At 36.2% G+C, this 20,170-nt stretch overlaps 1 long non-coding RNA gene across 2 annotated transcripts; it reads right to left on the bottom strand.

Moving 5' to 3' along the window:
- Positions 1 to 1,214: 1,214 nt before the first annotated feature.
- Positions 1,215 to 16,928, bottom strand: LOC131041136 (uncharacterized). 2 transcript variants are annotated; one of them, XR_009104972.2, is made up of 4 exons: positions 16,467 to 16,928; positions 16,224 to 16,364; positions 1,741 to 1,857; positions 1,216 to 1,556 (listed from the first exon to the last, which is right to left on the bottom strand). It is a non-coding gene; the product is annotated as an uncharacterized LOC131041136 (long non-coding RNA). The 2 variants fall into 2 exon arrangements; XR_009104971.2 differs by having other exon boundaries at positions 1,215 to 1,857; positions 16,467 to 16,921.
- Positions 16,929 to 20,170: the final 3,242 nt, after the last annotated feature.

Here is a 20,170-nt window from a genome sequence, read left to right as displayed (position 1 = left end):
AATCATGTCTTATATATATTGTGAATTTATTAAGTTTAAGGCATTGATCCTATTAAGAATGTTGCAATCTTGCCTATTATGGTAGGAGCATGACATTTATTTTACCTCAAAATTACCAAATATGTCACAAATTGGTGTGTGGGAGCATGCATAGGATAACTAGGGCATGTCATGGTAAGGGTGTTCCCTAGCCATCCCATGACATGCTCAAACACACACAACAATCAAAACATTATTCTCCTAGGAGCCCTTCTCTCTTCTTACATGGGCATAGTTTGGACAAGGACCATCATTTATTTGGTCGAGGGACACATTTTTTGAATTGCTAAAAGATGATAATGATAAGGCATGTACTTAAACTTGTAATATGAAGGAACCCCACCTACCAGCAGTAGAATGGATTGAAATAGAAAAATGGATCAAAGGTACAAAGCAAACTTCTTTTAGAGGGTATTTAGTTTTTATATTGATAGTAATTATATTATATATAATATATCATAATAATATATATTAATAATAATAAATTATAAATTTATAATATTTAATTTATATCATATATAATACAAAATTATTATAGATTAATATGTTTAACTATAAATAACATATTAATTGTATATTTTATTATTTATATATCATGCAATAATATATACACTTATCTTTATTATTTTTTAATATATATATATATATATATACTTATCTTTATTAATTTTTAATATGTTTATAAAGTTATTATAGATGTAATGAATATCTATTATAACTATATAAACATATTAAAATTATTATACATATAATTAATATATATATATATATATATATATATAGAGAGAGAGAGAGAGAGAGAGAGAGATAATTGTATATGGGAAAAAAATGCTATATTGACATACCCAAATCCTAAACTTGAGCCCATTCTTGTACCTACACTAACAAATTAGCTCAAAGTTTTAATTGGCTTATTTTTTGCATTAAGGATGTTTGAGTATTTTTGCACCCACCTGTCCTCATAATTTTGTTTCTTCAATGGTGTAATTATTTGCTATGTGTAACTAATATCTATCTTTATAAAAATAAAAATGTTCAAATCAAATTACAAATAATTCCATACATATTTCATCATGTAAAGAGAAAATTTGTTGATGTGTTCATTAAAATTTACTAACTCAAAAGTTTCAATACAAATAAGTTGTAGAGAATTTATGACATTTACTCCAACAAGTAAAGTAGCCTACATGAACTTAACTTTGTGGGATATGTGTGTATGTATATGTACATATATACATATATGTGTGTATATACAAACATACATACATATATATCATTTATGAATTAAGAGAAATTGAAAGAAAACCAAACATCATGTTACTTAATGGATTACAACACGAAACTTGTCATTTTGACAACCATATTATTTAGTTGCCAAACTTTGATCCTAGAGTAGATTGATTATTGTTGTTAAAAACAAAAACTATTAGAAGAATTCCTACAATTTCTCCAGAGTCCAATTGGTTGCAACACTCACTATGGATGTGATTGAAACTTCAAACCAGATGCTACTATGACTTGCATTCCATAAAACAAAGTGGCCATCCCACACAAACATGTCATTTTACAAGTAATTTGTAAATAATCTACCATTGAATGACGAAAGTAATCTTCAGAGCTTTTAGATCCCTATGCATGCAATAATGTTAGATTATATTTGTAAAGTTGTCTTCTATGGATATAAATAAAATGAACATTTACCTTAAATCATAACATTCAAATGATTGAGTTGAAGATATGTTGTTGTCTATGAGCATTGCCATCCATCCCAAAATCATATCCCACCTTTGTCATGGGTTTGCATCTTTGGGAGTTCATCTTTACAGTAAGAAAAAACATCAAGATGAATAGCGATATCTAATTGGGAGAACTTTCCCTAGATCCCAAATAGAAATTCTACCTTCACGATTTGGCCTAGATGTTCATTACTAAATAAAATAGCACAAGATGCCCTTTCAATAATAATAACTTTAGTGATATAGTTACAAACCTTACCATTTCATCACTTTTAATTCACGTCTAACGCACAATGTACGTTTACATACAAGTAGGCAAAACCCAGACGCAAACTAAAAAACAGTCAAACTCTGAACTAAAGTTCACATCAGCTCTCCAATAAGCCACCGGCCCACCAATACTAAGTTGACATCATATAGTAGATCTCGTAGTGAAGACAACTAGTTATAGCATTATGTTTAAGGCTTGCAGATCAAAAACATTCTTTTTTTATCTGATATCATCACCTAGTGAAAGACTTTTCCTTTTGGGCAACTGACAATCTTCATATATTTGAACTCCCGATTTCCAAACATTGTTTTTATTGGTGTAATATTGTACCTATATTTAAAAAGTTTATTTGGGACATCAGGAATATATAATTAACCTTATCTACGTAGTTTATAATGATCTACAAACACTTTCAATTGAGGTACACAAGTGCCACCATTGCCTCATCAATTTTTAATTGATTGGTAGATGTCACCTCTAGTTTAGTTAGATTAAGTGATCAACTAATTGACAATTAAAGCTTTGGCTTTCGTTAGACTAAATTAGCTTGCCTCTAATTAGAAGCAATTGAAAGTTAAACTCATAATCTCTTGGACATATCATCTCCTTATACCTGCTTCTAAAGAGCCTATATAAATTTCTAAATAATATTTATGTATTGTTATCTTTTCATTACCTCTATATTGAAATAGTTGTTATATGCATTCTACATCATTTGTTTGTTTGCTTGCAGCTTTTGTAACATGACTTCTCTCACTTAGATCTTGGTTTATGTGTTTAGATTCTTATTGAAACTTACACGACATTTCAAGCCATAGGGTGATTTGGAACTTTTTTGTGTTCTTGAACCGTTATGTCTAGAAGGCGTTGAAACCTATGAATTGGCCATAGGGTGATTTAGAACTTGTTTGTGTTATTGAACCATTATGTCTAGAAGGTGTTGAAACCTATGAAATAACTGCAAATTCATGGACTTTGAAGTAGGATAATTGAAGGTGTGAAAGATTTAGCCCGAGGCTGTATGGATTGTGTCATCATCTCTATGCAAGCACTGCACATGCAGATCTCTGTGGTGCTAACATCTAGTCTACACATATTGTGCAGGTATATAATTGTTTTTAGGCATAAAATTTTATAATTTAGGTTTTCCGAGGGTTGAAATTTTGATTTGGAGTTAAGGGTACTTTTAATATCCTACATCCTTGAACAAATGTAAAAAAATATTGTTCAAGGTGCCATTTGTCGCAGGCCCCTCGTATCTACTGGTGACTTGTTATAAGGCCTAGGACTTATTGCATAGGCCACAACCCTCATTGTTGGCATGGCTTACATGGCTCTCCATATAACCATAGAGACCCCTCTTGGTCACAACCCATGTGGCACTTGCTACACCATGGTGATCTGGACAACCTTGGCAAGCCCTCCCTAAATCTAACGACTTTCCCCAAACTTGACAAAGTATCTCTATATCTAGTAGTTCCTCCAAATTTGGTAGTTGTTCTTTCTGGAAAGTTTATAAATTTGGTTTATTTTTTCAAATTCTACAGAGATTTCTAAATTTGGCTACATTGTTAACATTGTTCACATGGTTTTATTGCCTTTGTAAGCAGTTTGCATGGAAAAGAACATATCTTTTACTCAGATTATCAGAACTCTGACTTCTTATGGGCATCAACAGGCACTCTCTAACCGCTACAATTTAATGTGATCTATTTTTTATTTGATTTTGATCATATTCGTTGTAATTTGCACTTCAAATGGCCTTGTTTCTCACGAGAATGATTAAGTGCCTACACTTGTAATTGTTAGGGGGTTTTACATTGGGCATTCTCTAATTCATGAACTGAGATGAAGTTCCATTTTAGGGGGTGCTCTTGGTGTTGTGCATTTGCTTTTGTTGGATTGGCTTATTGTAAAGAGTTAACCATTATTGCATATAAAGAATTAAATCCCATACTGTCATATTGCATATAAAGAACTAACTCCCATATTGTCATATTGTATATAAAGAACTATAAGGCCTAGCAAATTGAGATCCTACAACTTAAATTAAGAGTACTAGAAGGATCTTTTCCCCTTTCTCTACGGATTGGTATTTGAACCGAGTGATGAAGATTAGAACAAATGGTATAATAACAACAACCATATCCTAGGGAACTTGTTGATTTAGATGATGAGTACACAAGATGGTTTGTTTAACCAATTGAATGCTTTTACACTCTTTGGATCAAAATTTAGGAGATGGAGATTTTGATGATCCTCCAATCCTAAATGTTCCTTCCTTGGCAAATTGATGCAGAGCATCCACACATGCAACCAAGTAAGAGAGATCTTTCTCCCAACTCACCTATCCAATTAGGTGACAACACTTCACTGACTCACAAAATCCCTCACAAGGCTATTGAGTACTCATAAGGTTTCCATGCCCCAAAGATACACCCTTATTCATCAATCCTCCACCAACCATTGACTCACATCCAAATAGGACAAACCAGGATGTCTAAGTCCCAATCCAAACTCTCTAACATTCAATCACCACCAACACCCTCAAGCCTTACTCACACAAACCAACCCTCAACTAGGTCTTCTAATCCCCATTAATACTCAACTCACAACATATAATAGATACTCTCAAACAAATGAATCCCTTGACACTCCTACAAGGACTTTCCAACATGCGCAATCATGACTCTTTACACCATCTAATGGTCTTAATGAACTTTATTACATCAAATATGGTCTTCTAAGACCTTATTCATGACAAAACTCAGAAAAATCTTAACCTATTACCAATTTGGCCTCATGGTGGCCATCTTGTGCTAGGTGCTCCTGCACCATCCACCCGGCCTAGAAAAGAACTCATGCCCCAAGAGTGAATGCAATAGCTGGCTCCACACTTCATCTCAGGTCCACCATATCTTCCGCAGGCTCTCTGGTCTAGAACATGCCTCCTTGGAACCAAAAGCTCATGCCTAGCATTGTAGGCCCTATTCACACCTTGCCATGAGTGGGTGCTTGCAATCAGACCTGCACCTTGTTTGCTGTCCTTCCTTACTGTCTCCCATACTTGAACACCTACACACAAATCCTCATTTGGTGCCCTTTGAACTGCTGCAATAGTGGAAAATGAATGCTCATCAACTCTTGTTGGTTTTAGAGGACAAATAATAGTCCCCACTAGGATTGCATCTTCCCTCTTCCAACCACCTCGTGGCTGCTTATAGACCTGCTCTTTAACCTTCTTTTGATCCATCTTAGGCACCACCATCTGATTTCCATCATTCAACACTTAAACCACCTTCAAACACTGATCTTTGGCAACCTCACTCCTTGAGGTATCTTCAACTTTGTTTGTCTCTTCTTTGTTATTCTTCACAAACTCTTTCTTACCCACCAAGATGACCTTGGCTGCCTTCTTTGCTTCAGCATCCTCCTGAAATGGTGTCAACACAAAAGCTCTCCCATCCTTCTTGATGGTGTATGTGTTAGCATATCCATCATACAATGATTGCCTATGAAATTGCCATGGTCTTCCTAAAAGTAGGTGACAACAATCCATGGGCAAAATATCACATAAGACCCTATCCTTATATTCCCCAACCTGAAAAACAACATATGCTTGTTCATCTACCAAAAGTGATTGAGTATCACTCACCCAAGATGCTTTGTAAGGAGTTTGATGAGGAATTCTTTCTAGGTTCAATTTATCCACCATTTCCCTAGACACCATATTATTTGTTGAACCAAAATCTATTACTACCTTACATACTTTACCTTTGCTCTTACATGTGGTCCTGAATAGACTCCTCCTTTGGCCGATGTCTTGCTCCTTAGATGACTTCAACAAATTTCTTCTCACCATCAATGATTCCCCTGTTTCATGATCAGCATATCTAATTGGTGAGTTTACACTTTCGCCCTCATCTTCTTGCACCAACTGCACTCTCTTTTCAATTCTCCTCTCTCCACCACTTGAAGTAAAACCTTGTTTTTTAGGGCACTTGAATGCTGGATGACCAATTTCATTGCAATTGTAGCATCTTCCTATGAATGTAGTTGAACTCCTACCTCCTCCAAATCTACCCCTAGTACCTTTGAATCCACCTCTTTGATCAACAACTTGGTCCTTGCCTTTGCTTCCATCTTCTTGGTCTTCATGAGACTGTTTGGATGTAGTGAAGGATCCTTTACCCCTCTGATTGCTGCATCTTCCTCTCATGGACTTGTCTTGCTTCCTCTTCAAATTCTCCTCAGCCTTCATGACCAACTTGTAACACTCTTCTACCGTTCTAGGTGTGGAGAGACTAAGTTCATCCTGGATGTTATATCTTAAGCCACCAAGATATCTTGCTACTTTTTTTTCAACATCTTCCTCATGTGCTGCCCTTATGTCTAACTTGTGAAATTCCTCTATGTAGGCTTGTAAATCCATATCCTTTTGTCTTAGACTTTGCAGCCTCTTGTACAATTGGGCCTTGTAGTCATTAGGTAAGAACTTCCCCTTCATCTTTTCCACCATCTTGTGCCATGAAGTGATCTTTGGCTTATCCTTCTTCCACCTTTCAGCTTCTACACAATCCCACCAAAGTAGGGCATGTCCTTTCAATATTGACTTAGCCACTTTTACCTTTTGATTCTCTTCCACCTCTTCACATTCAAAGTAGTTTTCCAATGCTCCAATCCAATCTATGAGTTCTTCTCCATCCAATTTACCGCCATACATGGGTAGATCTGCCTTGGCTTTGTGGTCACTTGCTCTGACTGCCTTAATGAGTTTTGCCATCCTTGCATCCTCCGGGCCCATTTCTTCCTCTTGTGGGGCTTCTTCTTCATCCTCTCCTCCTTCTTGGTCAGTCTCTTCATCAGCAACCCTTTCTCTCCTTCTATCTCTAGCCTCTAATGCTTCCATCCTCTCTCTTAGGGCTCTCAACTCCCTAGCAACTGTTGCACTAACCCTTGGGAGCATCTTGTCTCCAACTTCTCAACTTCTTCCTTCAAGGAACCTACTCCCTTTGCTTTGATACCACTTTGATGCAGAGCATCCACACACACAGCCAACTAGGGGAGATCTTTCTCCCAACTCACCTATCCAATTAGGTGACAACCCTTCACTGACTCACAAAATCCCTCACAAGGCTATTGAGTACTCATAAGGTTTCCATACCCCAAAGATACACCCTTATTCATCAATCCTCCACCAACCATTGACTCACATCCAAATAGGACAAACCAGCATGTCTAAGTCCCAATCCAAACTCTCTAACATTCAATCACCACCAACACCCTCAAGCCTTACACAAACCAACCCTCAACTAGGTCTTCTAATCCCCATTAATACTCAACTCACAATATGTAATAGATACTCTCAAACAAATGAATCCCTTGACACTCCTACAAGGACTTTCCAACATGTGCAACTATGACTCTTTACACCATCTAATGGTCTTAATGACCTTTATTACATCAAATATGGTCTTCTAAGACCTTATTCATGACAAAACTCAAAAAACCTTAACCTATTACCAGTTTGGCCTCATGGTGGCCATCTTGTGCTAGGTGCTCCTGCACCACAAATCTTGTGCATATGGATGTTCCTCGTTTCCCTTCTCCAACTCCATCACCATTGATAGATTTGATTAATCTTCATACTCGAGCATCTAGTTTGGACACATTGGTGGATGAGTAGTGTTGTCCAATGACATGCATTGAGTTTCCACCATCATCACTTGCTTCTACCAAGATTAGTGTTGCTTTAGATGGAGATTAGTGATTCCATGCTGCAAATCCATCATTTTCTTCCAGAGGTAATTCATTGGTACGAGCATTTGTCAAATCTTTTAGGTTTGTTTTGTGAGTCCTACCTTGCAAATATGGAGAATGAGTACTTACTAATAGCTCCACAATAATTGTTGTCCTTGCATCTCTGGCTCCGATTCTACAACAATTCGTGTGATGTTTTGAGTACTCACCATCATCAATTAGGCTTGGGACGCTTTATCTACTCTTAATGCCTCTCATCATCAACTAGAAGATTGTTGCACAGTTTCCATAGAATTTTATCTTATGTTTTATTCCCTCACATTCCTTTTCAAAAATACATATGCCGAAGGGGAGGAATGATGTTCATTGTGCATGAATCTTCCTCAACTTGTTTTATCATCCTTTCATCTATGGTGCAAGATGCATCACATTTGGGCGGAGGCACTACCTATTCTCTCTCTTTATTCTCTCTCTTGGAGGTGGGGATTTATCATTATCCATGGATACCTTATCTGGATTGTTTTGCCAAGAATAATTTCTCATTTCTCCTAAAGTTACACTTGTGGAAGATTTTAGCATAATAAGAACCTATTAATAAGTCTTCTTAGGATATTAAGAATATTTAATTATCGTCACTTAGGGTGTGAATAAAAATATGTGAATACATTGAGTTAAGGTACACAAGTGTCACCACTACCTAATCAAACCTTGATAGATGATAGGTGCCACCTCTATTAAGTAAAGGTCGCGTATGTTTTAGTTAGACTGAATTAATTGTTCCACTAATTGGCAAGTAAACCCTTGATTTCTTAGTTAAATTGAGTAAACTCACCTTCTGGTGGGAGTGATTGGGAGAACAACTCACGACTTCTTAGGCATTTCATCTCTTTGATTCATTTAATCCAAGATGTCTATCTATATTAGTAATCAATCTTGTGTGTTTATCTTTCCATATCGTCTACATCAAAATAGATGTTGTTTACAATCTGCATTGTTTGTCTATTTGCTTGCAGCTTTTGTAACTTGTTTCCTCTCGCCTAAATCTCAGCTCATGTGTCTGAATTCTCATCGAATCTTAGAATTTTCATTTTTGATATCATGCTGTATTTATAATAATAGAATTTAGAATATTTAACTTTTCTAATTTCTCCCACATGTCACCCTACGAGCTATGATAATGGGCGACGGTGCAAATTTGATCCAGAGAAGATAAAAATGAGTTGGGATTATATAGAATGTCTCAACAGAAAATAAAGTCGATTTGAACTTTGATAATACTTTCAAAAGAACCCAAGCTTAGCTGACATGACCAACATCCTTAGAAGTGAAGCGGGTGTCTATAATCACTCTCCCTACATCTAGGAGAGAAAACTAACAATGCTCAAGGTTATGCACTTGTCAAATGCTTAAAGGTGGCTCTAGTCCTGGGCTTAAGTGACTAGAAGTAGAAAGCCACTACCTTTTTGTCATCACTAATACCATGTCCAAATGCTTGTTGAATGATTGACTTCAGGACTCTTAGAATCTTGCCTCTCAGTTCCAATTTATCCCCTAGATACACATTTTTGAGAAGGCAATCTACAGGCTAATATTTCTGAAAATAATGATATCATCGAAATCAAGTTTGAAGCAATACCACCTCCTTTTGGAAAGTTTTGGACCTCGTCATTGCAAAAGACTGTGATGCAGAATTAATATATTTTAATTAGGAATTCCATCTTATGATCTTGAATTATTTGGGATGAGATTTATCAAATGCACGAGCATTTGAGAACTCATCACTACATCAATAATAATCCCTCGAACAATTTTTTTGAGCATCACTATCTACAGTTTATTATCATTCTTCTTTTTGTCATAACAATTGCTTGATGCCACATCACTCCTAAGGCCAAATGCATAGTAACGAACAAGAAACACAGGAGTAAGTATGCATTTGGCCTTAGGGGAAGTTTTGGATAGGTTTCCAAAGAATGTACTCTATTAGCTGTTCCCAGATTTTGATGTTGATGACCTCTTAAAATCTGCCCGATCTAATACAAAGAAAACTGTTTCATTTAGATCATTCATGGGAAGTCGGAATTTTGTTCTTGGCATGTCAAGTAGCATTCTCCATTATTTTTGGTGGGTGGGGATCTGTAATTGATCCCATTCCTATAAATCAAACCGCCTTACTTCTAGTTCACCCAACTAAGGAAAAAAATAAGCTGAACAAAAGGGGTAAAATTATGTCTTTCTTAGCGGAACTCCAAGTTCAAATCTCAAAAAAACATTATAATATTTTCAAATTGGGTAAAATATAACATCAAGGCTAAGGATGGCAAATGGCCCAAAAGGCGAATGGGGCAGCATAAGCATGTCCAGCTTCAGCAAGCCTATTACTAAGAAGTAATTGGTAAAAAATTGATTGTTATTTACAAATGATCAAACGATCATTAAATAATTTACAAGAGAACGATGTTTCTAAATAAGATACAATCGTAAATAGAAAGAATCTAAAATTACAATATTTACATAATTGACCATTAAATAATAATAAATAATATTATTCTAATACCCTCCCGTAATGGTCAATCTGTCAACAACACCAAGCTGCCCCCTGAATTTAGCAAACTTATCTGGGCTAAGAGACTTGGTGAGAATGTCAATAGCCTGATCTGCAGTTGGAATATACTGCAACTAAACTGAACCGTCTTCAACAAGCTTCCAAATAGAATGACAGTGAGTTTCCACATGCTTGGTTCTTTCATGGAAGACGGGATTCTTGGCAAGTTTGAGAACTCCCTGATTATCACAGAACAAGGGAGTCGGACTTGCTTGAGATATCTGCATATTCGCAAGCATCTGGCGAAGCCAAACTGCCTCACAAGCTGCCTTCACTGCTCCTCGATACTCTACTTCTGTCGAGGAGAGAACCACTACCTGCTACTTTTGACTAGTCCACGTGACTGCACCAAATCCCAAACTGAACACATCCAAATGTTGATTTCCTGTCATCAACCGAACTTGCCCAATCTGAATCCGTGAAACCACTAAGTCTAGGATCATGACTTTGAGTGTAAAGAAGTCCATAATCAAAAGTGCCCTTCACATAACACAGCACACGCTTCGCTGCTACCCAATAATCAACCTTGGGCGCTGTCATGAAGCGTGAAATGTAGCTCACTGCAAAACTGAGATCGGGTCTGGTAGAAGTGAGATAGATGAGACTACCCACTAGTTGCCTGAATTGTGTTTCATCTACAGGAGGAGAATCAGACTTGCTGACAACTTCAGTCATGTCTCCATAGGTGTGGAAGTAGGTTTACAATCCTGCATTCGAAACCTGTCAAGCAAATTCCTGGCATACTTAGATTGAGAAATAAAAATGCTACCATCAATCTACCAAACCTCAACACCTAAACAATAATGGAGAAGCCCCAAATCTGTCATATCAAAAGCCTTGCATAGGTCTTGTTTGATTTTTGTAATCAAATATGCTGAACTGCCAGTAATGATCAAGTCATCCACATAGACAACAAGAAAGAGAATATGATCGCTAGAGTGTTTGATATACAGATTACTGTCAGAAGGACTACGCTGAAAACCATATGCAACCAAGTCCTGATCAATCTTAATGTACCATGCTCGAGGAGTCTGTTTGAGTCCATAGAGTGCTTTCATGAGTCTACATACTTGATGTTCTTAGTCGGCAACCTTGAAATCAAGAGGCTACGTCATGTAGACTTCTTCCTTCAACTCACCATTGAGGAAGGCACTCTTAACATCCATCTGATGGACTTTCCATCCAAACTGAGTTGCAATAGCAAGAAGAAGACGAATGGTGCTCATCTTGGCAGTAGGAGCAAAAGTCTCATCATAATCAATGCCCTCCCGCTGTGTGAATCCTCGAGCAACTAATCTAGCCTTGTATTTCTCTAAGGTACCATATGCACGCTACTTGACCTTATACACCCATTTGCAGCTAATGGGCTTCTTCCCTGGAGGAAGATCGGAGAGAACCTAGGCATTGTTCTTCAGAAGGCTTTGGTATTCTGCATCCAATGCCTGTTCCCACTCTAGAATCCCTTTCGCCTCTGTATAGGTTTGAGGCTCATAAATATTATGAATGTTGGCCATGAGAGCAAAGTTAACTGTATTTTGTTGCTTGCCCTTATTTCTAGAAGATCTACCCTCAATGAGCTCAACAGGACAAAGATCACTAATGGTCTTAGCCCACCATTTTGGCTGGAGAGTAGAAGTGCCAACAGCAGATGCAGGAGGAATAACTGGAACTGGAGTTGGAACAGGTACAGGTGGAAGATTAGCATCATTTGGAGGAAATTCAAGTAGTGCATCATCAAATTCAAAATCTGCATCATCCCTCCCATTAGGTGAACCAAATGGAAGACAAACACCTAAATCAAAAGCCTTCAAAGGCTGATCCTCAGAATTCTGCTCATACGAGGAAAGCTGAAAAGGTCCTCATTCTTCATCAAAGACAACATCACAACTGAAGATAAGACGATCAGTGTCTATATCAACCAGCCGGTAAGCCTTGTGGTTGTCACTGAACCCTATAAACATAAGCTTCCGACTCTTGGAATCCAACTTGGAGCGCTTGGCATCTGGAATCCATACATATGCTAAAGAGCCAAAAACTTTCAAATGACTGATCCTAGGCTTGCGACCAGTCCAAGCTTCCTCGGGAGTCTTCCCCTTAACAACATGAGTGGGAGACCTATTAAGGAGATAGATTGCAGTAAACACTGCTTCTGCTCAATACTTCTTAGGAACATTTATGTGTTCTAATATAGACCTAGCCATTTCTGTAATGGTGCGGTTGTTAGGTTCTACAACGTTGTTTTGTTGAGGAGTGTACGGTGTGGTTAACTGACGTTTTATGCCATGTGTATCATAGAAAGTGGAGAAAGCAGTAGAACAAAACTCCCCCCCCCATTGTCAGACCTAAGAGTAATAATAGAACAACCAGATTCTTTTTCTACTAAGGCCTTAAATTTCTAAAATATAGGAAACACGTCTGATTTCTGTCTAAGAAAGTACACCCACATTTTACGACTAAAATCATCAACAAAAAGCAAGAAATACCTGCACCTAGTAATAGAAGGAGTATTCATTGGACCGCATACATCAGCGTGGACCAACTGTAGTACCTTAGAGGCTCGCCATGAGTCACCATCCTTGAATGATGTCCTGTGCTTCTTCCCAACTGACAAGCTTCACAAATTCACTGATTCTGAGTTTGAATTTCAAGTAGGCCATGTACTAAATCTTCCCGAACAAGCTGAGCAAGGTAGTCAATGTTCAGGTAACCATATCGTTGATGCCATAGACTGGTGATAGAGGATGATTTAGCTGCAAAAGCATGCTCAAGAGAATCACCCGTATCCACAAGTCAATAAAGACTGTGATCCTCAATGCCAACAACTACAGTAGTGCGAGATGCACAATCAACAATCGAACACTTGTGAGCACTAAATATCACATCAAGCTGAGGAGAATGCCACATAATCTAACTCACAGAGAGAAGGTTTAGTTCCATGCTAGGAATGTAGTATACATTGAGGAATATGAGATTCTTTCCACCAAACTGTATCTGAACGTTGCCCTTGCTGACAACAGTATACTCTTCATCTCCTCCAAATATAACTGAATCGATATAGGGAGAGAATTCGGTAAACCAATCATGCCTGTGAGTGAAATGCCGAGATGCACCAGAATCTATATACTAGGCAGAAGACTTCACATGGTTTGCAGGTCTTTTAGCCATGAAGGCGTAAAAGGCAGACTCTTTCTGCTCTGTGCTTAGCGATATTGGCTTTAGGCTGAGACCCCCCCTAAATCCGTTGTTCGGAAGCTATGATTGTGACAATCCTTGCTTATATGGCCATATTTATGACAATAGTTGCATTGAACCTTCTTCTTCTTCAAACCATCCTTAAACTGACTAGAGCCCTTCTGTTGAGATGACTGAGATTTGCCTTTATCCTTGTGAAAGGATTTGGCTACAAAGGCTTGTTCTGAGGAGGATGAAGTGGCACTGCTACCAAATTGTTGTTTCCAACGATCCTGCTGCAAAAGTTTGGTGCACAACTCTGGAAATTTCAAATCAACATTTGTAGACGTAATGTTGAGAGTCTCTATGAAGTGCTCGTAGGATTTAGGTAGACTTTCAAGATTATGACTACCATATCTTCTTCCTCCATTTTCCAACCAATAGCTTCGAGCTGATCTCGAATGTCCTTAATCTTCGTGAGATGTTCCTGTAAGGACATACGTTCATCCATCATAATGGAGAACAACTAGTTCTTCAGGAAGAACGCTCGGCTTTTGTCGGATGTCTCAAGCAATTCCTTCAGATGCATCCAGATTTCTGATGCTGATTTGCCAGAAGGAAACTGAGGTAATTGGTCATCTATGACAGAGAGCTTGAGAAGCATGACAACGTCTCAATTTTGGTCATCAAACTTGTCTTGATCTGCTCCAGTTGTGGTAGGACGAGATTCTTTTCCCAAAACAAGATCATCAAGGCGGCGATGTTCGAATATTGTCTGCATGCACTCCTTCCAGATGTTATAATTCTTGTCATTGAATCTCTGACTGCCTTCCAACATTAAGTTGGTTAATGACGCCATCTTGCACGCTTCCTAATGCAAAAAAAAAAAAGAAATTTGAAAAGGCGTGAAACTGAAACAGAGGCAAAATCAAGTACAGACTTCGAAAAAAGCGAAGTAAGGTTGGCACAAATTTTGAGGTGAAATTTCCAGCTGACCCAGAAAAAAACTGATGAAGACCCAGAAATCCTTGTGAAAAACCCATCAAGAATCTATGGTTTAAAATTCATTTTAACCAGAAATTCAGAGGGTTTTGATAAAATCCTAGTCCGTTGAAAACCTAGGTCGCATGTGGCAAAAAAATACAGATTTTTTTTGTAAAACATGCCCTAGCCAACACAAACCGTTGTTGAAAACAGTCCTGTCACAGACTTTAAAAAACCCTTCAGGCGAAAAATCACGAACTTGAAGAAATCGTGTTATTGGAAAAACACGGACCAGAGAGAGGATGGTGATCGTGCCCAAAAGAGGATGTGATATGATGAAAAATTGTGCAGGAAGGAGCCGCGTTGGGCAGGAAGTCGCTCACAGAAGTCGTCGTAGGTTACGTGAAAACAAAGATCACGTCGAGTGCAGTAAATATGATGCCAATAAGAAAATTGTGCAGGGATTAGCGAGACGCGAAAGAATGCTGGAAAAATCACCATAAATCTGCCACAAAAAACGAAACCCTTCATGCAAGCAAAGAGAAATTGCACCAAACGAAAAAATCGGTCGGAAGAAAGACGCGACACGATTTTTAAAAAATGGCGCAAACTACAAACAGGTCGCCCAGAAAACAAAGAACAGTTGTTTTTCAATTTTTTTGATAAAACAAGATTATGATTGTTCCCGCTTTGATACCATATTACTGAGAAGTAATTGGTAAAAAATTGATTATTATTTACAAATGATCAAACGATCATTAAATAATTTACAAGAGAACGATGTTTTTAAATAAGAAACAATCGTAAATAGAAAGAATCTAAAATTACAATATTTACATAATTGACCATTAAATAATTATAAATAATATTATTCCAATAAAGCATTGGGAGACTTGGTGGGCCCTGTCCCACCGAGGTAGCTCAATGGATAAGATATAACAGTAATGTCAGTCCATGGCCGGCGTGCCCCATTCTTGATATGGCTTGGATTGAATCCTTTGAGATGCAATCCATAACTCCCAAAGGAGGAGGAGATACAGCCTACAGGTGAAGGAAAAGCTGTAATTTTAAATCTAGGGTTTCTACAAGGAGAATTCAAACAATATGACCATAATTCTAAATTTACTTTCCAAATTTGAAAAATTATTGTTATTTAATCAACACAGCCTTTAGAAAAAGGGAAAAGATATAAGGAAAGTATAATTTCAATTCACCCAAAACTTTGTTTTGAGGTTTCTTTGAGAACTTAAGCAACATATCCCAATAGAAAAATTATATTGAGAATTTTAACAATATTAAGACATTAAACTTTAAGGTGTGGGGTAAAGATGGATTATATATTATTAGCTGTGATGAGTTTTCCATAGCTACTTTTGATTTTGACAAAATATACATGGTCAATCATGTATACTATATATAATTAGCTATAAGTTTGAGTCAGGTTAGTGGGATGACCATAACCATTCATTCACTCATCTAAAAAATTCTAAAAATAATTGAAAAACAAATGAAAAATCCAAATTCACCCAGAACATAAGATTTTTGATTCCTCAAGGAAAACTTAATCAACAAGAAAACCCAAGGTCACACAGAATTCAGGGTTTTGTTGAGTAAGCGAATGGGCAATATTAAGGTGAAGAATAAATATCATAATTACCAGAAGCAATTACTTCAAGCAGAACGACGGGAGTTGTTGATATGTTCTTCAAGAGCTACCATTTCTTCCTTGGTGGGCGGTTTCTCATTATACTTAATTGATCTGTGCACGTCATATGAGGTTGAAGCAATTACCAGCAGACTGTTTATAAAACAAACATAGACAAACTTTATTACTTCAAAGACCTTAAAAAAAGATTTTACGAGAATTGAGGAGAAAATTAAGTTAAGTTTGAATGAATACCCGGCAGCAGCGAGAATGATTTGTCGAGGATGAAAGGACTGGCCAAACAGCTTCATGGTTAGCGGAATTTGTTACCGTTGGGACTCAATTGAAATTGTTTTAGGTGGGTATGGAATCAACGGCCCAGAAAGTGGAAGACAAGTTTCTAGGGACTGTATAATCTTTTGATTCTGGTAACACAGAGCGATCTGAGCATAGAGATCGTATCACTAACAAGAGTTTTTATTTGAATTTTTTCTAAATTTGAGTTGGGAGGAAATTTATTCTTTCAAAATTATTTTTGAGAGCCCGGGGTCCTCTCAAAGGCTATGGTAAGAGTTAGAATTTTTTGTGAATGGGATTTTGGTTTGGTTTGGTTTGGTTGGTGAAGGTTTTCAATAGTTTTCGGTAATTAAATTTTGTAAAGTTTCAATATCATAAGAGATGATGAGGGTGAGTGTCTCTCAGTTCAAGTGGTACCAAATGTTGTGTTTGGAGTATTAATCATTTAAATTTTTTAAAAAAATATCATAAGGATAAGGTCAAGGATAAGGTCGGGATATCAAAAATGATTTTATAGATGATATAAAATCCTCTATAGAAAAAAATATGATTTATCACAATCTTTTAATCAATCATTCAATTTTATCAAGAAATTAAAAATTATTTCACAAATGCAATATTGAATATTCTAGAGCATTCACATATAACTACACCTTCTATTTATATGGAAACGTAGAAAAGTGGTTCATAGCAAACGTTAAAGGAATATGCTTTTGACCTTATTATATTAATGGATTTGCAAGTCTAAAAAATTGTTTGAAATATTATTTCATGTTGAAACAAAAAGGTGCTAGAAAATACCCTGTCATTCTAAGTTTTAAAGTTTAATAGAAGATAGAAAGTAAAAACGTGAGAAGTGTGGGCATTTGTGTGATATGATGTAACTAGACCCCACATCCCCACACTCATATAAAACAAACAAATATGACCACCTTTCTCACCCACAACATTATAAGATCTTATTTGTGATTAGATTGTATTATAAAAGATCCAATGTTGATTTCAATTCTATAAATTATCTTTAACTCATGGTCTTCATCCTCCTTGATAATTCCTTGCTTGTCATCCTTTTTCTTCTTTCTTCTTTCCACCTTTTTATTGCCTTCATTTTCAATATTTGTGGAAACTAGGTTTTGAGGTAGATTGATTAAGGCTTTGAGATTTTATCTATCAATAGACAAAGACATGACACTTAAAGCACTTTGATGCCACATTTGGATATTGATGGTCTTAGCTTTTTTTATGGCATTTCTTATTCTTGTTTCAAAAAAATATTGTCATGCAAATTCACTCAGAGAGACAAAAGATGAACAAATTTGAGCAAGGCAAATTATGCTCCAATTCATACGTGTATTAAAGGTAAAATTTGTAAATTAGCTAGTAATCCACAAGCTTACAAAAAGTGTGAATGAAACCCTAAGCTAGACTACAAATACACATTTGATAAGCGCATAATAATTTGAAAGGGAAATTCAATATTTGGAGAGGATATATATGATGAAATGTATGTAGAAAATCTATTCGTTGGTTCTTCTCTACCTATATCTTGTACCATGCAAGTATTTGTACAAATGAATTGTCAATTGTGTCTTAACAATATGTTGTTAAGTGGTGTGCTCTATCATGTAAATAAGGTGGTGACATCTGTATGTTAGGCATGTATGGGTGTAGTGTCGCAAGTTGCACCTTGTGCCAATTTCATACTTATCGGTTGCATCCAATGTATTTATGACAAAATTCATTATTGGGATATCATAAACCCAACTTCATGAATAGAAAATGTAGTACCCCTCCTCGATTGAGCTTGTTAGACTCATTTTCTCCATGGTGTACTTTCAATGGATACATTGCTTTTATGTGTTATTCAGACTTATTGACATTATTTCATGTTTTATCTAGATATGGGATGCATACTTTATATACAGTATATCAGTACTTGTGATTGTAGCATTTATGGATTATTGCATTGTACTAACACTTTACTTTATCTATGCGATGTGTCAAATATATGTTGCCTGTTTGCAAGTGTATTGGATGCAAGGGGACGATTTTCCTTCACTCACTCCGGTGAGATAGGGAACATCACGATTCTCTTTCATCGGTGTGTATGTCATGTATTCTATATTTGTATATATGCATGTGTGGTTCGATGATGCAGGTTATTGTAGGTACAAGTATCGGGTAGGTACGGGGTATCGTCTTCACCTAGCTACACAGGCCTGAGTGTGCCTTATTTGTCCGATGGGAGTGGAGGAGATAGTGGTTGACCCTAATTTGACCCATGTTGCACTCTTGTGAGTGTCGTCAGTCAGTTGTCCCTTATGTGGTTCGGTCTTCAAGTTTTGCTTTGTTGACTTTTTTCAGAGTCTTTGTTTGGGGTTGCTCAGTTTGTGTGCAATTGTGGATTGATTTATTTATTTAAGTTCATAACGTCATTGCATAATTGGAATATTTAAATTATGTATTATTATGCGTTTGTGATTATGAATTTAATTAATTAAATGAAGTAATTAAATTTAATTGCAATTGCATTATTACAAAAATATAATTGTATTTATTGATCTCTAGTTTTTTTTAAAAAAATAGAGTTAAATTATTGCCTTAAATTCTTTTTGGAAAAAGTTAATTAGTTGGCATGAGAAAAGAAAAGAAAGCCAAAGAAAAACAAATTTGATTTTTGCTAGTTCATTCTATCTACGTTTTTTGGAAATTAGGAAAGAAAAGAATATTCCTTTATTAATAAGTTTAATATTATGTTTTTAAAATAAGATATTTTTCAACCTAGAAGTTTAGGTTAAATATATTTTATTATTCATTACTAGGTTCAGGAGGAGAGGCGGAGATTTTTGGGAGAGAAGATTATTTTGGAGGCAAGATTTTGTGGAGATAGAAATTTACCAGAGGATTGCTGGTAGGAGTGATTAGCTTGGAACCCGGTTGCAGGACTGAGCTCATCCAAGTGAATCTTCCAGGAAAGCTTCACAGGTTGGGGTCTTTGTCTGGTGTTCATTGGCTTTCTTTAATTAAATTAATTTAGTTGTTTGAATCTCCAACCTCTGTTGTGGAGATTCTCATGTATTTGATTTTCTTTACTGTATATTTTAGTTTTGATTTTGTGAAAATCATAGAGGGTTATGCTGGCAAAATTTTGTCAGATTCACCCTCCTCTATGCATGAAAGTTTTCTCTGTGTTATGCATATTGTGTTTTTCCTAGTAGAAGAGATTCAAAAGAAATTTGGGTAAAGAAAAGAGTAGATTATGGAAGATGCATCGATTTTAATCTCTGTGTATTTTTTTTAAATCTTTGTTAAAAGAAAAATTAATTTTATTCCTTGTGAAAATTGATTTTTATTAATCTCTGTAAAAGTTTGATATTCTTATATTTTTTGTATTGAAGAATTTCCTTTTAAAAAAAATAAAAAAATTAAGGGCCTTGTGAAATTTTAAATCTATGTATTTCAATCCAGGCATTTATTAAAATTTAATTTTTTAGAAAATAAAATAAAATAATGGCTCTGCGTTTTATTTGACTATGTTGTCTCAGAGTATGAAAGAACGAAGAATTAAATCTCTGTCAATTCATTTTTTTATGAATTGATTTAAAAAAATAATAATAATAAAAAAAAAAATGGAAGGGGGAGGCCGAAGCCTGCTACCCCAC

This window comes from Cryptomeria japonica, chromosome 11, assembly GCF_030272615.1.
Source record: "Cryptomeria japonica chromosome 11, Sugi_1.0, whole genome shotgun sequence".
NCBI classification, from domain to species: domain Eukaryota; kingdom Viridiplantae; phylum Streptophyta; class Pinopsida; order Cupressales; family Cupressaceae; genus Cryptomeria; species Cryptomeria japonica.
Note: the sequence above shows the minus strand (reverse complement) of the source record. Positions and strands in the feature narration are given on the sequence as shown.